The sequence below is a fragment of the Pagrus pagrus genome (assembly GCF_965226575.1).
Source record: "Pagrus pagrus genome assembly, chromosome: 12".
Taxonomy (NCBI): Eukaryota; Metazoa; Chordata; class Actinopteri; order Spariformes; family Sparidae; genus Pagrus; species Pagrus pagrus.
This window is the reverse complement of record NC_140196.1, coordinates 23944765-23962487: the sequence shown is the minus strand read 5'-3', so window position 1 is coordinate 23962487 and position 17723 is coordinate 23944765. Positions and strand designations below refer to the sequence as shown.

At 40.7% G+C, this 17723-nt stretch overlaps 1 protein-coding gene across 1 annotated transcript in view; it reads left to right on the top strand.

Moving 5' to 3' along the window:
* Positions 1 to 17723, top strand: part of slc6a9 (solute carrier family 6 member 9) — a 92391-nt gene that overhangs the window by 4742 nt on the left and 69926 nt on the right. Inside the window, exons 2-3 of the mRNA XM_084369081.1 lie at positions 5514 to 5684; positions 6371 to 6578. The gene's annotated coding sequence lies outside the window, so the exon portion shown is untranslated. The remainder of the gene's footprint in view (positions 1 to 5513; positions 5685 to 6370; positions 6579 to 17723) is intronic.

The window sequence follows — 17723 nt, the reverse complement described above, 5'->3', positions numbered from 1 at the left end:
TTCGATTGATTATAATTTCTTGCATATTGTGGGACTGAATAATGTACACAAGTTGTACAGAGGCAATCGCGAGTGACCAGTGAGCAACATTCAGCACTTTGAACTCCACCCTCATGGTTCCTTAACCATCAATAAGAACTAGTCCAAGAGCATGCATCATTTTGAGACTCTGCTTCCTCCAATCAAAATGCAGGCAAGCTTCCCAAATTCCTATAATTGTCCCTGGGTTCCTGGAAATATTCCTCATGTGGAAAAGGGCTTTCATGTTCGGTTACATGTGCATGTGGTTGCCCAGTTATATGTATGTTGTTTTGTTTTTTGACTGGCGACCTGTCCAGGGTGCACTCTCCCTGTCCCCAGTGCATGCTGGGACAGGCTCCCGCTCCCTGTGACCCTGACCCTGACCCAGATTTGCTCATAGGAAGTGTGGATTGAGGGGGAAAATGCAAACAGAAAAACAGAATCTCATAGTTGAAGTTCCAGTTACTGTTGACCAAATAGTGACTCTCCATGGCTTTGTTACATGTACATATCGACAACATATAAATTAGCACTATTGATGGACTGAGAGATTTACAGTGATTTTAAAAATGAATTAATTTAAAAACAGGCAAAGTACACATAACCACACATGACTATGTTACATAAAGATATATTCTTACAAAAAAGAGAAAAAGAAACAATTAGTAATCAGAAATAAAGTAAATAAATAAAAAAAGACCCAAAAAACTATGAAATATTAAAAAAAGAACATTTATATTCAGTTGTTTGCACTGTTAATGCAATAAAACAGCATGTGATGAGCACTTATTCAATAACTCATTGACTATTTTTTAAATTGTCAATAAAAGTCAATATCGTGTATTGAACCACTTTGTAACATGACACCATTATAGTTCACTTTAGTGGCAATGGTAGATTAGTATTCTGTGTGTGTGCATGTGTGTGTCGTCAAGGAGGCAAAGCTATGTGAGCCCCTGTAGCCTTGTTTGCCTAACCCAAAGGATTCTGGGTTTTGTCAACTGTCACTAGGTCAGAAGTCAAACTCCACCGCCAGTGTTTCTGGGGAGAAAGTAGGGCAAAAATCTAAAAGTCTTCATAGAATTATTGATGTTTAAGTGATGGTATGCTTCAATTTACACCATCAGTGGACCCTGAAATCAAGCTTATGGATCACTCCTTGCAGGAAACACACACATGCGGAGGGGGGTTTCTCTCGGACATGCCACTCCCTAAACACTCAACTATTATCTCTGAGGTCAAAGAAAGGGCACGGGAAAAACTGCTTGTTACCATAGCAGAAACTAGGGGTGCCTGATCCTTTATGAACTATTTGTGACAAACAAGGTTGTATATATATGCATATGATAAATATACATTTTGAGTCATCTGTCCCCCCCACAGGGTTTGTGTTATATTTGACAGCCGGAAAAACTTGGTCTTCATATGCTGTGGTTATCGTTATCACTTTCCCAAGCTACAAATAAACACCTCAGTGGAATGTAATAACCCTCTGCCCATGTTACAGCATGGTTGACAGGCATTCAAGCAGAGGTAGGAAATCACAAAATGAAATAAAAAAAGATAAGGAAGGTGAGAGAATGTGAGGACACAAGCAACAGAAGGCAAACATGGGATATGGGCGATTGGGAGAAGATAGGTGACATACTGGTCTTGTAGTTAATCAAAAGGGTTTGATTTAGCTTCTGGTGTCAGGAGGAGCTCAAACTTCCCTGTATCACTGGGAGCTGTCAATGATGCTGCAAAGCTGAAACGACACCATCAGTACTGTGAACTGAGGGGAATGTCAAATTTCCAGATGAGCTCAGATTTCACGAAAGAGCACAGCATCTACCAGTTTTAAAACTGCTCCAAAAATACAGAGTTTGAGAGAAGTCACAAGTCTGTATAAGACTGCATTTCCTGCAAATCCTGGTATATGCCCAACAGTCAAGTCTGTCAGTCAATTAAGAAGAAAAAAAAAATCTATATCCTTCAACCAGTCCTGAGGGGCAAGTGCAAAAATCCATCCATGCAAAAATATGCACTGTAGTTCAAAATAAACTTAATATGCAAATAACGCTACAAGGATCCGGCTTTGAAACAGTCTCAGTATTAACTTAGGCCACTACACAACTTACATAAGCAAACAAGAACATCAGGCTAAAAAAAATGTTTGTGCCAGAGTGTTGAATTGGGGAGTGTCATAGCCTGAAGGAAGAAGCTGCTCTGTAGTCTGGTGGTATTGCACTGATACACGGTTTATTTTGTTTCGCTTTGGTCCACAGGGGCCGCCACAATCAACAAAATACAAGATTCTTGTAGCAACTTTAACTTCATATGAAAAAGATTTGATGCAAATTATCTTGTAGAATTTATCTGAAAAGAAAAACAGAAACCATCATCCTCAACAGCTTTGTAATAAGAGTAACACAGTCATTTTAGTGGCTTTATATTTATGTGCTAAATCTGCACTACTATCATCAACTCTGTAGAGTGTTTTAGCATCTTTTAGCACTTTGTTTTGTTTGCTTTGACTGTCCTTCCAGAAGCAGTGACAGCATCGGCCTCTTTTTAAGGAAGTGCCATAAAATCACATAGGTGGCATTACAGAGCGACAAAGTCTCTGCAGTGAGGACGATGGGCCCCCCAAAACATGGGGCCCTATAGACAAGATTTACTCTGGGGGCCCTTATTACTTTTCCTGGAGCCTATATAGTGTACTGTATATATAGTTTAACTATATAAAACTATTATTTGTTTTCTGAGGACAACATGACAAACCTTTGTTATTGTACTACCGCAATGTGGCAAGAACATTTTTCTACAATCTGTTAAGTGGGCATAATACTTGCATGTGACACACAAAACACAGTAGTCACATGTCTTCATTTAATCAATGCTCATTCAGAATTATGCCGTCAGGGTCTTCGCAACATCCTCAAGGCATACTCAATTATCACACGTGCTCACGAACAATACAATATAAAAGCAGAAAACATAATTATTAATCATGTGCGGACATAATTGAAGCAAGAAGAGAGAGAGGCTGTCTATTGTGTTATTAGCTGTAATAGCCACACTAACAATTAAGAAGGGGCTTCTTTTACTCTGTCTGTCCATAAGTTATCTGCAATATTCCAAAATGGTCATTTTACGTAACTTTTAATGCGCCATGTGCTCTTGCAAAAACTATCTTTCTGATCTGTGAAAGTGCCACCTGCTCCATTTACTGATGTTAGATACATCTCCATATAGCTGCATACTGAAGATACAAATAGAATGAAATGACAGTGAAACACAGATTTAACTGGGTAAACAGCATGATGACAAATGGAACAGAAAAACCCCAGCCTCTAAAACATTTGAAAGTCTCAAGGAAGTCATACCCACAGACGTTTCCAGAGCGTGGCCTCATTTTGTTGCAGGAAATGACTACATAGCTGTGGTGCAAAAGGGCTGCTTTGCGCACCTTATCTTCTTAAAATTTCCCAGGTCATCGCCTCTGCATGCTCTTGCCTTTTTGGTGCATGTGTTCATTTGCATTTGGATTATGCATTTGTTTTAGCTTTTAGCCTGTAGTACTTTGAGATTATCCTCTGAAGGCGACACTACAGTTGAGCAGTAAACGGTAAACATTGACCTAATAAATCACCATGAAACCTCCCCAGGTGATTACGCACATTTAGACAAATATGTGATACACATTTTCTGAAATGTTATGTTTGAATGACACATGTTTGACTGAAAGAGGTCATAATGTAGTTTTAGTGTGAATCCTAAAATAATGCTATAGAGACACTTGAAACTGGTCTCCGAAAGCTTTTTAAAAATGGTAAGCCACCAAAACCTTAACATGGACCGAAAGATTTTCGTGCATCATCGAAAATGCACTTACAGTCCATGCTGGCAACCTGCTAACTTTAGTAGTCGAATGTTTAAGATGACTTTTTAATGCCTGTGAGTAGCCTACTGTTAAAGGCGCCTGGGCCACAGAAACACTGAAACACAACCTTAATACTCTGATGTAAATATGTCACTGTGTTGTAATATCACGCATAGAACAGATCAACAGGCCGCAGTAACAAGGTATTCTCACACCACGTCTGACCCGTATAAAAGATCTTTGCTCAAGATCTGAAATGTTGTGAATGCAACTGTTTCAGCAGCACATATGTTTAGAGTGAGATGCCTCTGACATCTATGCTGGAATTATTTAATTATTTATTTGGAAGTTTAAGTTTCACTGTATCATGTTTACATTTTTTATATTTACTCTGTGACACAACAAAAACAACAACTTTTTCCAAGCTGCCTCCTGTAATGCAGGAGATGCCAGTTTGTTTGCAAGCTTTTCTGATTAAAGAATCAGTCCTATTGTCATGTGCTCCAGTTGTGAAGTCTTTGCTATATCGAGTCTGTATCCGAGGGAGTCATGCACTGGACATAACTGACCCACATGCTGCCCCTGCTGGAGATGAGGAAAGTAACCAAAGATGCATGGGTAGATGAAACTGTTTTGAAAATGCTGCTGCAAGTTTTAATTTGTCATGAATAGTTGGTATAAACTCACCTTAAATAAACGCCCCCAAAGAACACCTCAAAACCCCAATTTCAAAAGTAGGTACAAGGTAAATTTATAGTAATTTTTTTAGATCACAAGGATTTTAAAAAAAGAAACAATGTTTGAGTCATGCTACATCTATTTTGGAAAATGGAGTGTTGATGATGTATTGAGAAGTCTCGCATCCTGTAGTCTGGTGGTACGGCAGCGGATACTTCTGTATCTTTTGCCAGATGGCAGCAGGGTGAACAGACTGTGGCTGGGGTGGGGGTTGTCTTTAAGTATCCTTTGGGCTCATGTGAAGACATCTCACTTCACCAAAGTCACTGAAGCTCTGTAGATGGGTGCCAGTGATGTTCAAAACGTGTTAATATCTTAAACCTGTGGTAACAACAGTCCTCGTTTCAGGCATTTCAGCAAAAAACAATTAAAAAAACACTGACATTGAGGCGAGGGAACCGGAAGTGCAAAAATGCTGACTGATTTCCAGGTTTTAGGCCAATATGGATAACTATTGGAAAACTATGATGTGAATATATTTTTAACTGTTTTGAAAACTGTGTTAACATTTGAAAATGTGCTGCAAATACAAAGTATTTTACAGGTGGAGGAGTATGAATGAGGGTCATGGGGATGGGAGAACGTGGTCTGAATGCATTTAATGCGAAAGCAACGAAAAATGATTCACAGTTTGGTCCTGTGTGAAGAGTTTTGACAATTTGACTCCAGTTTTGACCAATGCATGTTAGCGATTGAAAAAAAAACTAATCTAATTAAAGTAACTCTACCAATGGAGGGAGGCAATGTGTGTGGAAGGGAATATTTCTCTTTTTTTATAACACTGTTATAAACAATGTTTGTATCTCACTGCCCATTTATTCTCAATCTTATTGCTTTAACATGAATGCATTTTTATTCCCCAAATCTTCATGACACTTCTGTGAGGCAGCCTTAGACTGAGGCACACGACTATAGGCAGCAGAATTTTTGACCGCCACCCCTCACCTCCCTCCTCTCACCCCAGCCTGACCATCGCCGCGCCTGCATGCGTGTCTCCTCCTCCTCCTCCTCCTCCTCCGCGTTCCCAACAACCCAACAACCTGATCGGTCCTCAAACAAGGTAAACCCCGCATCTGCATGCCAAAACCTCTGGAGTGCCATCATCCATTCATCGGCTGCATCTTTCATCCGTGACACGTCCTCTATTCTATCAAAACGTGGAAGCTTCCATCTGTCACCGGTGGCATACTGTAGCCGAGGCTACCACACCTGTCTGGAGCATCGCGTTGACTCATTGTGCCTCTGCCTTGACTGGGCTGTTGCAGAATTGAATTTGCATTATCATCAAAGCACAGTGCACAGATGATCGGATGCAAGCATGTGATTTACAAACCACCTGCAAACCCACACACACACACTCTGTCTCTCTCTCACTCTCACACACCGCACAGCCAAAATCACAAGGGTGTGTGTGAGGAATCGTTGCGGCACGCTCTTACAACAAAAGAATGAGCAACACATGCGTTCATTCCTCCACTGAGCACGTGCAGCTTCACAGAGGAGGACACTAAAAAATGCACTGTGTTGAGATGCCGGTAAAACATCTGTGATATCATTATGTGATCATCCCTGTGTGTGTGTGTTTGTCACTCAAATTAGGTTTTGAATTAAAAATTAAAAATGTAAAATGACTTTGATTGATGCTTAATTGCTTTTACACACAATTAACTCGCCATCTAGCATCGTCTTTACGGCAAATGCAGCATGTGACCCAGCAGTTTGAGGCAGTGTGTGTCTGACCCGCAGGGAGCCCTCACCCACATGTTGCCTCTGACCCCCGCGCACTCAGGAGCTCAGAAAGGAGGGGCCTGAGGAGGAGTTATTGGCCCGGCTGTGACCGAGCGGAGACGGAAGAACCAAGGTGATGCAACTTTTTTATGCCAATATTGGCGGAAGAAAACCTAATATGTGCAGCAGCGCTCTCAAAGGCAAAAGACGAGAGCTCACCTCCACGGTAAGACAGCGCCTTCTCACAGGAGGGAGGGAGATTGTTGGGTTTGAACTCTGCATGTCTGCTGTGTAACCGGGTGATGAGCGGGAGGCTGGTTGTATTCTCCCGAATCAGCTACTTTGCCCACATGTTTCACATAGAGGCTGTAAATGTGAAGTGATCATTGGGGAAAATAACCACATGAACGTGTGTCCGTGAAGGGGACACGGTTATAGAATAGAGGGGGTCCCAGGCAGAGGGAGCCACAGGGTGATGCAGAAGGTTGGAGAGCTGCCATTTAGTCCCACGTGGCACTGGTCGTGGCCTCCCCCTTGTTGTGGGGAGAGAGGGGGAGACGGAGGGGCTATTTCTGTGTTGAGATGTGTTTCTGACTGCATGTCATGGAGACCAGTTGAGTTTCATTGGTGATATATATCAATAGCATAGTTTGCTAATGGATAATCACCACACAACTTATAGTATGCCCAAATACTATGTAGTTTTTATGGGGCCCAGCTGTATACATGTCATTATTCTACCCATTCTAAACAGTTTCATTGATATTAGACCCAGATTGATGGAGGACTGTCATCCCGATATCCATATTTGAAAGTGTAGAAATTTGGTAAGGATCCATCATTTAAAGCTGCAATATGTATGAATTGGCGACCTGTCAAATTCATATATTTGCATATCACCATTGGCGAGTAAGCTCAATAAGCCGTGCAGTTAGCGGTCCAGACTGGGAGCTCGAGGGCTGGGGAAGTATTGGTGTTGACAACCTTAATTCATTTTTTAACTTAAACACGTAATCTACCTTAACCAATATTATGAAGTTAAAAAATTCTGTTATTGATACATGGTGGATATTCTTATATACACAGAATATACACATAAACACACAGTGATCCCTCAAATGTGGAACACTTGTGTCAGAGTTATGTAATGGAGGAAGGATATTTTACAGTTTAACAATACACTTTGTTGTCCAAAATGATGTCAAGGCACTGAAACAGTAGACTTCACTGTGAATTTAATGATTTTAACACACCTCAAAAATACTTTTTCTGTGTTGTGTTCTGTAAAGAAAAGAGTTTTCATATCGGCACATAATGATACATCTGTGATAGGCCAATATCGGCTAAACTGATATAGCAGTGAGGCTCTATTTTACCTGTTCTAAAACTTATATTTGTGTTTTGGGTACCACTCTACTGTCTTGTCAGTTACGTATTGCATACATAGTTACATAGTTAAGTTGATTCTAGCTGTATGCAGCTCTATTGCCGTAGCAAAATGTGCCCTTTGGGACAATTATATCTTATCTCATCTTATTTTAAAACCTAAAGTCAGATCATTGGCCTTTACTAAGTGTCTGATATAACTGTTTCTATTGGAAATCGTTCAACCACACTGTATCAGTTTGATTTGAGCCACAGAAGGTTATCAGACAAGTCAAAAGTATAATTGACTCCCAGGAAACACATTGCTTATAAAGTGATGTACTGTCATGTTACAACATGATTTTGTATTTTTATATTTTTAGATCTTGTTTTTCTACTTCTCCTCTGTTGTTTGATGGATTGCAAACCAGCTGTAAAGATACATACAGCAACCTACACGCATATTTTGTTGATGCAGCTCTTGTTAAATCCATGAAAGCAGTTTGGCAATCGGCTATAATTTCAGAGATAAAGCAAATAATAGCTAATAATGATTCTCGATATCCAGCCAATAATTTATCTGCCCAATTCATATCCTGCATCCCTAATTTGGGTACATCTGGCCAATACCAAATTTGCTGTATTTTAATATTGTAACCCTAGCCTTGACAAACACTTGCTAAGGATCTCTTAAGTTAGTTTGTCATAAAATTGTGACCAGGTTATGTGCTGAGTCGGCCTTTTTTTTTTGAGTCACAACTTATAGTTGGAAAAATAAACATACTACTTCCTACTCAGGCCCTAATTAATAACATAAAATCATATGTGATCGGTAATGACAGCATTTATAGGTTTTACTCAATTTCTTAACTCTGTACTTCACTAAAAATCTCGAGTTCGAGCTACTCAAATGTCAATCTTTAGTATTTTTCATCATTATAAATTGAATATGTTTGGTTTTTTTTCTGTTCGTAGGACAAAACAAGGGAATTTGTGATGACATTTTTCACTATTTTCTGTCTTTTTTATAGTCAAACAACTAATCAAAACAGTAATTGACAGACTCATCGTTAATGAAAATAGTAGTTGTGGTACATACACATGTTCTTTATGTTTCATTTGTATTCCTATAGCATAACCAAATTGGTTGCTGGACAGAATGGTAAAAGTAGGGTATGTCAACAGAGGTTGTGCATGCATGAATGGCAACAACCCCAGCCCCCAAGACACACACACACACCACCCCCTTCCCACCATATCCTTGTCCACACACAGGAGGGCCTTTCTTTCATCCAGCCTTAGAGTTTTCTGTTTGCTCTCCTTACGCGGGGCTCTGTAGGCTACACACAATTTGGCAAACGTATGTCAAAAGGACAGGGACTCCACAGGCTTATCACAACAGCTTCTTATATGTGAGTGTCAAAAGCATATGAAAAAGCCTTTCTGTTACACATTTATTAGACTGTAGCCCCATTCACACTGCCCCTTCAGTGCAGGAATCATGCACCGATACTCCACCCCGCCATCTGTGTGAAAGTCACAGATGCGGAGAGGGGGGACAGTTTCGCTGCAGAGGCGAGACAGCGTCTGTGTGAATGGAAAAGCCGTAGGCGCAGATCAGGGGTGTGTCGGTCTGATGGTGTTCACAGTCTGACAACTAAACAGATCCTTCACTCATCAAATAAAAGAGAAATGTCCCAAACAACAGCAACGTAGTAACTGGTAGTGTCTTTGGCAACTTATATGAGGAAAAAAATACCACAGTTGTATGTGGAAAAGCCTCTGTCGTCCTGTCTGTCCTACTGACTCTTCGTCACATTTCTCCCCGAAAAACAGCTTCTGTCCCGAACAGCGGAGCCAGGCGGCTCCTGCAGTTGAATGGCAGTGAATATGCGGCGTGATTCAGAGCAAAAAACCTTAACTCACCATGTCTTTGTTGCCTTCCACTATTGTGTTGTTGTAGTTACTGTCTCTGGCAACTTATATAGAAAAAATTTACCGTGACGGTCAGCCCTCCCGACTGAGGCTTTCCCCCAGAAAACAGCATCCCTCCCCGTGAGTGAGAGTCAGACAGGGTCTTCTGTTTGACAGTGATATTGTAATTTAGAGCAAAAAACATAACTTTGTTATTTTCCAGGATGTATGATGGGTCAGGATCTCAACCACAACACATTATAACAGCATCCATATGATAATAAACGACCAGCGAATACATGTTTAGATTAACAGGAGGAAACAGGGACACGCGTTAAAAAAAGACATGGATGTCAACGTTATGATGTGAACCGTCGCGCCTCTTTTGGTTCCGCAGCGCTGACGTGCTGTATGAATTGACACACTGGAGCAGCTTTACGCCGATGCTGCTTGGTTCAGTGTGAACAAACAAAGGCGAATAAATGGTGAGCCTTGGTTGAGGCCATAATGTGGAGTTTATGTGTGAGAAGGGTCATGATAGTCTTAGAAGGATTGTAGCCACTGTGGCACTTCACTCCCTGGTAGACAAGGCATTGAACAGCTGAATGGAATGTGTTAACAAATGACTCTTAAAATAGTCACTACTAATTGCCTTCTTATATCATGTTCATTTAATAAATCATTCTCTCCATTTGTGGTTAAGTTGTTCACACTAACAGCAGATAATTTGAGATTTTCAGACCGTGGGAGTCTCTGGCAAAAAGTAAGAAAATCCACAGGGCCCGTGGCTCAGAGAATTTGAGTAATCTGCTCTGAGGTCGGGGACATCACTCGCCAGATTATTGATTAATAGGAAGTTTCCCTGTAGAGTTAATGGATGGAAGTAATAATGTAGAGGGAACCTGTAACATTGGTGAGGTGGTGAAATGCATACTTCCCCCTTTTCCTGCACAGACATGAGTCTGTCAAGCCCCAAAGTGAAAAAACCTAGGAAGACCGGGCTGGCTCAGCATCCGACTGTAGCACGTCTGTAATGAATTATTTTGATGGCAGTTTCCCTTGGCTCGATCAGACAGTTTTTACAGTAGGGTCTGAGATATTTCATTGTTATTTTTGTGGAGTTAGTTAGTTTAGACACGTCTGGACTGGTGGAATGCCAAGATACTGCCAGACTAGAGCAAAAGAGATGCAGTGAAGGTAGGGTTGCAACGGTATGAGATTTTCAGAGTACCATAACCTTCTTGGAACATATCACGATTTCATTTTTCAACAGTATACGGTATTGTTATAAATATCTGTTTTAATGACCCTTAAAGGAATGAAAATAGAACGTTTTTTACACTTACAATTTCCTTCAATTTTTCATAAGACTAATACGTTAGAATTCAATAACATAGCTAAGCAAATGTATATGGTATGATAACTCGGTTGTGATACAGTGCATCTGCCAATTGAACCCAACTGAAAGGGTTGAGGAAAAGGGAGATGAAAGACGTATACTCCATGCTGTGCTCCTTATCTGCAGTAAAACAACACAATGACACCACCAAGTCAGTTTTAGTGTCAGAGTTCCCAGCACTTATGTAATAGACAGTTACTTTGATCACACACCCTCAAAGTGTAACACAAACGCTCTCTGTTTAACCCGATGGTGATGAGAGGAGGAGATGGGAGAAATAAACAGAAAGAACATGATGGATCTATGTGCTGGCACCACTAGGGGGCTGCATAGCATAGTTGGGCTCAGCTGTTTGGTATTTGCTCAGCAGTTCAGTATCAACATCTCAAGGTGGGTTTTGTACACAACTGGAGCGGAAGTGCTGCCTAGTCTGACTTGAAACTACCCAGTGAGTCTGGCAACCCTGCCCATAAGCAACCCTATGTACATTATAGCAGAAAACTTCACAGTGAATGCTTGGTGTTCTTTCTTGGGTCATTGCAGAAATGCAGTTTATCATTGTAGTAAATGAGTACACTAAAAGAAAAGTTCTCTCTCTGTGTACGTGCAAGCAATCGAGAATAACTTACCATCATCTTTATGGTCGTGTGTGTTCTGTAAGTCACTGCACATGTTCAGTAGGAAGACAGCTCTCTCTCTGTGTCAGATCAGAAGCAGATGATCACAGCAGGAAAAGCACAGGTGTTAATAATAAAATTAACTTAACGATGACTGAAGTCCATGTAGCGGTTTCAGTGTCAGGGTCCCGGTGTTGTGCATGCTGGCTCTGTCACACTGTTATGAGTTAATGGGCCTTTAAAAAAAAAAGAGCCATCATTAATGTTATTAGTTACAGCTGTGCTTTTGAAAAAGGATAGACATATTCAGTATCCTGCCATGACTGCTTGGCTGTGTCCGAAATCACTAACTACTCACTACATAGTGAGTTCGCCATTTTGTGGTACTGTCCAAATGTGTATTGGGGATGAGTATCCCCTATATAACTGACTCAAAGTATCCCACAATGCATCGTAAAAAGTGGTGCCAACTAAGCATTATATACTCATCATTTATTGCGCTGGAGGGTAAAAATGACCAGAGTGGTGTCCACAAGTGTTTTTCTTCTGAATGATGAGCTCACTATATAGTCCTCTAGATAGAACTCACTAGGTAGTGAGTAGGAAGTAGTGAATGGAGTGGGTGGATTTGGACACAATATCTGATCTTCACCTCAGTTGACAGTTTAGAGGAGCTTCTAAACACAAGAGGTCCTCGCAAAAATAATGTTACAGAAACCATAAAGTCCAAAACTAGCAACAACAGCAGCAAAAAAAAAGCTACATCGAGAAAGAGAACGCAGTGTCAATTACTGTAAGTGACGATAAAATGCTACTCAGGTGCATTTATGCAGACTTCACAATATTCTTTGTAATGCCTGGTGGATAACACTGTGAATCCAGTGTTTTTCTTAAGTTGTAGGAAAAAAATTATGAACAGTCCTGTTCCTCAGGACTGTTCATTTCGAGCAGTCATCTTCATTCAAAACACTGAGAAAGCGTCTTATGGTGTGTTCCATTAGTCTTAACGCACCTGCAACTCGTTACCTACAACCTCACTTTCCATTGACCTGTGGGATAGACCTCATGCTGAAAGGCAGCATTTTGATGGAACAGAGGAAATGTGAGGGAACAAGAGAGCATATTACTCTTTGTTTGTGGAAGTTGTTTAGAAGTTCTGTGAGTCAGTTTTATTTTGGGTCTGCTTGAGGAAAGAGAGACAACAGGCTTCGTGTTTTCACTTGGCATTTTCCTGCTGTTGCCTCAAGTTGTTCTAGCTAACATATTAGCTAGCAGTTGTCTGTTCAGACGTCCACCAAACACGGAGGAAGTATTGAAGACGTGTTTCCGTCCACCTGACAAATGTAAGTCCAATATTTCCTGTTAGCTCCAGTTTTGTTTCTACCAACTCCTTAGAGTAATATCTTGCACATTAGCTTGTCAAATGTCAATTTTCTTAAGCTAACGTTAGCTGCTAACTGTTTCTCTGTCATTGAGGTGTTGAGCGGCTAACTATTAGTGCACATTAGTGTTTTAAGAACTGAAAACCTACTGCCTGCGAGAAATTGTATTTTTGAGAGACCAGTACAGTAAATTTGCGCTAAAGAGGCTGAAAGTGACTAACAACTGCAGTTTTGGGTGATAATTCTCCAGGGGTTTCTCACTCAGAGTAGGCTAACTCTTTTCCTGTTACATGTCGTCAATAGGCAATAGACATTTTGACATACTATTTTAAATTCAAACCCTGGGCTGTTTGGTCCTAAGGGTATGTCCACTCAGCTATAACATGGAATATGCAATACTGTCATTACCATGATAATTGTTTCAAAATCAATTTGCTTTACTCGGGCTGTTAAAAAGCTAGCCACAAACTCGTTGCATAACAAAATGAAAGTTTGTAAACACCTTCATGCTACACAAATTATTTGAATATATAAATATACAGTTAATAATTGTGAATATAGAAATATACATAAACACGTAGTGCATCTTTTGAATCTGCGTCATGGTGTATGTAAAGAGCAGCAACAAGATGCTGATGATAAATTTGGTTAGGGTTAGTTAAGTTCGACATCTGGGAAACACTGTCCATCGACTTTGTGTGTGACCACCAAGCATCGATGTCAGTCCACCTTGCCTCGTCCACCTCTCCTCTTCCCGCTGTAGCTCTGTGCTCTGTCAGCTCAGAACACAGTCCACTCATCGAGTTCAACAGCTTGATTCGTGATGTTGTGGTGGAGACAGGTCTCTGTGGGCAGAACAGTCTCTGATTTCCCAGATTTCTCCGATGGAAAAAAAGAGTCCCATTTTGTCCATTTCCTTGTCCTGCGACCAGACATTAGGGCTGACTTTTTCCGACTCTCTTCCTCCCTTGGGCGGTCCAGCAAGTCTGGTTGGATGGTTGAAAGACGCTGCTCTTAGTCCGAAACACCCACTTTCTTCTCCAGTGATGATGACGACAGTATTTCAGCCTTAAGCAGTACATGTTTCAGCAACACAGCTGAAAAAAGCAACGGTTAAAAAAATCTAAAGTGAAGCATTATTCGGTGGAGCTACCAGCCACTGCATCTTCATGCGCTGCTGTGGCCATAGCAAAACAATAGAGTTATATCTAGTGATTACCTCCGTCAAGGAGGTTATGTTTTCGCCTGTGTCCGTTTGTTGGTTGGTTTATTGGTTTTCAGCAGGATAACACAAAAGCACGTTTTTATGTTGCTTTACTGTTGGGCTGAAACGCTTCAGCTGAGGGCAAGTGCAAAGTCGCCTAATAATTCTCTGTGGGTTTGTCACTAAAAGCATTATCAGAGATTAAGTAAATGTTACTTCACATATATAACTTTATAACTGAACTTATTGGCACCAGGTGAAACATTCAGGCAAACTGACCAGCTCTGGACCCCAAGGACTCAGGACACAAACCAAGATAAACCTTAAAAGGTTTTGCAGACTCCCTCTGCAATAAACTCTGTCATCCAAAAACAGCCGCAACTATTTAGACCCTCACTAAATTGGTCTTCTTTATTGGGGTGAAGTAAATGATGAATTACTTAAATTATCTACACATTTCTACATATTGATAGCATTTATACTTGTTCTACCACAGATAACGTGTGGGGGTTGTTTGTTGTGTGGTATCTATTTGTGCAGGTTTTTGCTGGGCCAAGGTCTCCATTCCAACAAAAAACAGAAAAGAAGTCAAGCCCTGCTTGGGTATGTGCATGCTTGTGTTTGTGTTGTAACAGGGTCTATACATTGATTATCATCAGAACATGCCTTTTGAAAGGTTTGCTCTGTTCTATTAACATTAACACTACGCTATTTAGCATCTACATTGTTTTTACTGATGGAGTTACTGCTATAGATTTTGTATTTTTGCTGCTCTCTCCTCCCTTTCCAGCTTGTGTGCCGCAGAAGTCAATATCATTTGAATGCTATTATTAGAAAATTCTGATTTGTACACGTCATATTAAAATCCCATATCTTCCCATTCCCAATTACATCGCCTTATTGTAAGAATTCTTATTTTTGCAGCAGTCAAAAGTGATGCATAGCTTGCTGGCTCTATTTACTGGGTGGTGAACAAAGGCCTAAGCTAGTTGGTGCTGCTTTGAGTACTGTCACAATTTTCTAAGTCATATTTACCTTTCTGTGCACAGTGAAAGAAAGAGGCTGTCTATCATGACAAAACAGAGCTTGTGGCGTCCCAATCATACTGCTGCATATTGACATTAGTGATAATAGAAACAGCTGCTTCGCCCAACAATATGATGCATTGTAAATATGGCTAGCAGTAATGTTTGCTATTTTGTCCTGGACCTACTGTGACACCATGTCAGACAGGAAACCAAGGGACCCCACACTGCTACAGTTTAGAGGTTGAGTGCAAATCGAGAACAGCTTGTGTAATAGTATAGTACATGAAGATGGTGTTGAATCTGTATTTTAGATAATGGCAAGCAATTATTGAGTCTCTTGTATATCTTCAACCCTGGTAATTTTTCTGCTTCAAAGATAGACAGATGTGTGCCACTTCATTCGCTCACAAGGTCATCCTGTCATCAGAAAAATGGGGCCCTAACAAAGAACTGCTCCAAGTGGTTAATGTATAACTGTGTGGCATCCTCCCATTTCTTTTCACCAATGGCAGGCTAATATTTCCATAGTCCTGACCTCATGAGTCTTTGTAATGGGGTCAACTTAATTTTGTGATTTGTATTTAAGAGCTTCAGAAAGTACCATTGTTTTATCAGGACATGTGAAAAATACCTTGAGGGGGGACCTTAGTGACTTTTGCACCCTGCAATATTAGTCACCAGTTTCTTCACCTCTATAAAAGTCCCCTGTCACTTATTGAACTTAAACTGGAAAGCTATAAGGAGATAAGCTAAAACAAAGAGAGACGTTAAATCACAAGCGTTTGCACCTGTCCTTAACGTCCATACCGTGAAAAAACAGGGCAACGTTATAGTACGGTGCACATTTTCAGACAGTCTCTCTTGGAAAACATTCCTTGTTTTTCATGTGGTTGTTCACATGGAAAGTGACAGGTATAGTTATGTAAAGAATGCAAAAAGAGAGCTGGAGGGAAGTTCATGACTCTTTTCTGGAATCTTCTCACAGCTAGTCAGTGAGTGAGGGTGTGAAGTGTGTGTGAATGTCAGATCTTCAGTTAGAGATATAGTCGGACACAGCTTTCTCCAATTCGACATCAGAAGGGCTGAGGCTTTTTGACCATCCAAAGTACAATCCTGATGAAGCTTTCTGACAGCTCCATAGTCTAGAGAAATGTTAGCTCTCTAGCAGCTGTTTACTGTGACCGGCACGTGGGAACAAGATTTCAGGGCTTTCTGCAAGAAAACCCTTTAGGAGGTCAAGAGTCTGCGTGGGGAGGAGGTTGATGTGGATGGATGTTTAAAACCAGGACTTTCCCCCAGGAGACCAGTGTTTTTATGTCACATGTGAAATGTTGGCATTGATTTGTTATTTTAACCTAAACCATTGTCTTTTGCTAATCCTAACCAAGTAGTTTTGGTGTCTAAACCTTACCTAACTGCGACTCTTGGAATGAGTTCCTGACAGAAACCCCTGAAGAGAAATGTCTGTGTGTCAGTGTGATAGCATGCTAACATTTCAATCAGGAGAGACTAGTGAATGAAGTAAAGAAAATGTATTAGTTATTCTATTACAGCAGATGATATGTGATATTACACCGGATGATAAGTGATATAACAGCAGATGATATGTGATAGAAAAGCAGATGATATGTGATATTACACCGGATGATATGTGATATAACAGCAGATGATATGTGATAGAAAAGCAGATGATATGCGACAAACAGTCTTGTCAGAAAGTCTTTGGCACTTAACTCTACAGGGAGATTTTGTGATTGAAGGGCGTCTGCCCTGAGCAGCACCAAGAAAAATGCCGCCATGAAGTCCAGACGTCGGTGGTGGTGGCGGCTGATGACCTTCCTTGGAAAGGCTGATGAAACAATGGGTTGACTGTTGGCCAGTGTCAGTCTGCCCTTTGGCTTGTCATTAGGTCAAAACATATCATGTGATTTTTATCCATAACCATGCAGGGTATTGCATATCTGCCGAAGAAGTTGGTGTTTTCCTCACTTCCTCAAAGTGCGGTACGACGCAGGACCACAGGAACAGTTTACTCTGCCCAGAGGTAGCTAAGATATGGTGTTGGAGCTTTTGTTAAAAATGAAAGGACAGTCACATCTTGTTATCCTGGGTTGATTGGTGTGTGGTCAGGACAGCTATGTGTGTTCCATCTGCAGTCTCTTCCTGTATTTAGGGAAATGCTTTCAGAAGTGAAGCACCATTACGCATGAATCCTTCACAACCAAAACATGTTTCCAAGCTGCATTACCTCCTGTGTCCCTCTGCAGTGTCTCTCTCTTTGCATTATGTAATTAGCTATGTTTCTCAGTGATGTACATGCAGATAGGCCTGCATTTCCATTCTTGATCAAACAATTAATCATTCAGTCCATGAAAAGCAAAACAAAGCCCAAAACCCAAAGATGGGCTACATAAAATGAAAGAAAGTGGAAGAGAATATTTGGCATTTTTGGTTGATGCCAC